General features: G+C 44.7%; 1 long non-coding RNA gene across 1 annotated transcript in view; it reads right to left on the bottom strand.

Annotated features, from left to right (window-relative positions):
- Nucleotides 1-1,798: 1,798 nt before the first annotated feature.
- Nucleotides 1,799-4,052, bottom strand: part of LOC126985716 (uncharacterized) — a 3,259-nt gene continuing 1,005 nt past the window's right edge. The window contains exons 3-4 of the long non-coding RNA XR_007738983.1: nucleotides 3,818-3,965; nucleotides 1,799-2,867 (exon numbers count right to left, since the gene is read on the bottom strand). This is a non-coding gene — a long non-coding RNA (uncharacterized LOC126985716). The remainder of the gene's footprint in view (nucleotides 2,868-3,817; nucleotides 3,966-4,052) is intronic.

Below are 4,052 nucleotides of genomic sequence, written 5' to 3'. Positions count from 1 at the left end.
TTATATTTATTGCTAAACGTGTTAATTATAGATTGTTTTATGAAGTCATTATGCGTTAGAAATGGGGAAATTTAGTTTGTTGAGTACGATATCGTGGCAGCCCTAGTGTCAAGGCTCGCCGGCCAGCCACGCGCCAGCCAATCACAGGCCGCGATCTCAAGGGCGGGGCAGCCTCAGCCAATCACAGGCCAGCTTGCAGAGTGCCATCGTAATTCACTGATAAAAACTTGTTACTATAAAATAAAATAATATGACATCAAGTTCTTAGTCGAATAATGTTGTTGTTGTTGTCTTGGAGGGAGGGTGTGCACGGGAGAGCTGCATGGAGGGGACTAAGGGCACTGACAGCCATGGAGGTGAAGGGCGTCTCCGAAGGTGGTGTCCAAGATGGAGCGGCAGGTTCAGGAGAGGAGACGCCTTACAGTAAAGAGAGGTAAGTATAGAATGGGATCACAAACACGCCAGAGCTAAATCCAACACATGTTAATAAACCCCTCTGCAGCTCCTTCTTCAGTTCTTTTATCTGACGATGTTCCTGTGGCGAAGGGAAGGGAGCGGGTACGTTAGGTTAGGTTTGTTGTGTGTTTATTTCGGAAGGCAAACATGTAGTAATGGGAAAGAATTGGTTTATATATTGTTACGCCACAACAGCCCTCCGCGCCACAAACTAGCACCCCCACACACACACAAATAACACAAATACACATAAAAACATACCCCCTGGCGTAACAATACCAACAGAATGGTGGATGAGTGGATCAGGCTTGGCAGTCATGTGGTGAGTGCCAATATGATAGGCACTCTGAAAAAGAAAGTTTAAATAAATTCATGGATAGCGATGGTAGGTGGATCTGAATCTGGATAATAGTGCGCAGGGGACCTATCAGGTGCATACACGCATGTATAAGCCATGGGCGTCCGCAGGGGGGGGCAAGGGGGGGCATTTGCCCCCCCCTGGAAAATAAAAAAATTGAAAAAATTACATGGAAAATACAAAATGAATAAAAGAACATAAACATTTCTCACCAGTTCATTCAGTTAGAGTAGATTACTACTCTCGGAACACAAATTGAAAATTTTGAAAAAAATTACTTGGAAAATGCAAAATGAATAAAAAAACAAAGATTACTCAACAGTTCATTCAGCTAGGCCAGGTTATTACTCTCGGAACAGGAACTGGAGCCGTCGAGGATCTCTTCCGAACTTGTCAATGACCTGAAGGCCTGAGCTCTGAACATCTCCCAGTCTGATTGGTTCATGTAGAGTTAATTCTTAATTGATAGAATAATGTAGTTGTAAAATAATTTTTCCGAAATATTTGTTTTTCTTCAATTTTCTCTACCGGAGAAAATGTAACTGAGCTACTCTGTCAGATGAAAAAGTGCCACCATTTTGCATCTAAGCTCTTTCCTGGGAGCAAAAATTTTTCCAACGGGGAGGGGGACACCCCCTCCCCTCAGACCCCTCCCCCAGGACAGCAATCTCAGGAGTCAGGACAACATTGCCCCCCCCTGCATTTTTTTCTGCGGACGCCCATGGCCGGGAGCCACTGTGAGTCGGCGATCCTTGCTGGGCCGCACAAATTCGCCGGGAGCCGGATATGGTTTTCCCGGCGCCGAGGAGCGAACCCGCGACCGGCTAGGTGAGAAAGCAACTCCTTAACCAGTCGCCCAGAGGTAGGCCTACCCCCCTCGCTGAGTGAGTTTGGGAGGCTTTTCGCACCAGGCGGGTCACTGCAGGGTGAGTGGCAAGGAGGAAGAAAGAGGAAAGAAAGGGCATAAAACGACCCTTTCAGTACTATTGTATTTTTATTAAAGGCAATCAGCTCTTGCGGTACAAAAATATACAGAATATAATCATAAATCGTATGTTCTTCTGTTTCCTTAAAAAATCAAGAATATTTTTTTACTTAGCAGAGGAGTTAATCTTTAAAGCAACTATTTTTTTTCCTTTTTGTTGCTTAAATGATAAAGAAAGAAAAGAAAGCTTACCATGCAGCCACTCATGCAATTTTACATTTTACTTAATAACGAAATGACTTAATTAATAAACACAACGAAATGATAAGTAAACCAACTCCTCTTCCTCCTCTTCGTCCTTAACTCATTATATTACTCCGCACCCTTCTCCTTTTCCTCCTTAATCCTCTCCATCTTCCCCCTCAACACCCTTTCCTTCTCGCTGTGGTATTAGAACCTAAGAACATATGTCACATCACCCTTGATCCTCCTATCCCTTCTTGATCCTCTTCACTTTCTACCTAAATCCCCTTAATCCTTCTCCCTGTAACATTTAACCCCCAAAGAAGGTATCCAATCACTCTTCTTGATTCTCTTTGTCGTTTTTAATTCCCTCCAATCTACTTGAACTCCCTTTCTTCCTCCTCTTTATGGTATTCGAACCTAAGAAGCTCTCATATCACTCCTCATCCTCCTCTTTTTCCTCTTTATTCCTCACCCTCAACTCCCTCCCTATTACTCCTCCTCTTCCTCTTTTTCCTCCTTGATCCTCTCTATCTTCTCCCTCAACACCTTTTCCTTCTCCCATAGTGATACTCGATTCTAATAAACTGTCCCTTACTCCTCCTCCTCCTCCTCTTTCTCCTCATTTTCTTCCTTGATCCTCTCTATCTTCTCCCTCAATACCCTCTCCTTCTCGTTGTGGTATTCGATCCTGCTGAGGTGGCGTTCCCATTCTCTGCGGTGGCTCTCCATGCCCTCCCTGTGGAACGCCGCCTTCTTTGCATGCTCCTCCGCTCTCTCCTTCTGCCTCTCCACCTCCTCCTCCAGCAGGTCCGACCGATGGCTCCTGGACTGCAAACGACCCCTCTGCAGCTCCTTCTTCAGTTCTTTGATCTGACGGCGTTCCTGTGGCGAAGGGAAGGGGGGAGGGGGGGTACGTTAGGCTAGGTTTGTTTTGTGTTTAGAAGAGAGTAAAACGTAAAACTTAAGCAATAACTAAGGAATAGAAGAAAATGAGGTAGGCTAAATCTCTTGCTAGCAGACATAACAAGTGTTAATAGCACAAACACTGTGCTAGATGATCGGCGTCGCACGACCCTCCAACACACCCCCAACAATTTATATTATCCAGCTAGGGGTCTGAAATGGAAAATGCTGAAAAGTAAAGATGGCGCCACTATAAACACTTGCCTGCGCCACAACGGGCTGGGGCCGACCATCAGGCCCTAATATGAAGGCCTACCGGCGCCACAGGCCAAGACGTTAAAAAAAAAGCTGACTTTGTTTATAATGCCATGCTGTAGGGTTCATCAGGGCTAACAAATGTTATTATAAAGTGTCAAGTCTACAATGCTTGGGTAAGCCAGGAAAACAACTTGAAGAGAACAAGAAGAAGATGGACAATCTGCTGATTGGCGTCTGCGACGCTGATAAAAAAGAAAATGATTAAGATTGGAAAAGAGAAGGAAGGAAGGAAGGATTTTTAAGCTATTTCCATCCCTCTTTCCTTTCTTCCTTCAGTTTTCATGTTTTAGAAGAGGGGGGAAAGAAGAGGGAGATTTGGGTGAAAGAAGAAAGAAGGGAAGGATTACTAGACTATTCCCCTTTCTTTCCTTCATTCCTTCCTTCATCTCCCTTATTTCCTGCATATTTCTCTTCCTTTCTTCCTTCCCTTTCTCTCCCTTTTATTATTATTGCTATCAAGTAGAGAGGGAAAAATGAGAACACTATATGCTAACCTGACACTGCGAGAAAGAGAAAATAATTACATAAGAATATAGGAGACTGCAAGAGGCTGGTAGGTCGATGCAACGCAGCTCCTGAACCTAACCTTCTCTTCTTAATTCCTTTCTTACCTCCTCTCTGAAGTATTGCTCCTCCTTCGCCACGGCCCTCTTAGCAAAACCTCCTCCTCCTTCCCTGATGCTTCCTCCATGGCAATCCCTCCTTCCTCCTCCTATTCCTCCTCCTCCTCCCTTCGTCAGCGTCGCCCTCAGGAGTGATCTGAAGAAGAGGGAGAGAGAGAAAGGGGGAAGATAAAGAAGTGAAGGAAGAATGATAGGAAAGTAAGGAAGGGAAGGAAAGAAGAAT

Source organism: Eriocheir sinensis, chromosome 60, assembly GCF_024679095.1.
Source record: "Eriocheir sinensis breed Jianghai 21 chromosome 60, ASM2467909v1, whole genome shotgun sequence".
Taxonomy (NCBI): domain Eukaryota; kingdom Metazoa; phylum Arthropoda; class Malacostraca; order Decapoda; family Varunidae; genus Eriocheir; species Eriocheir sinensis.
This window is presented reverse-complemented; position numbering and strand designations above follow the sequence as displayed.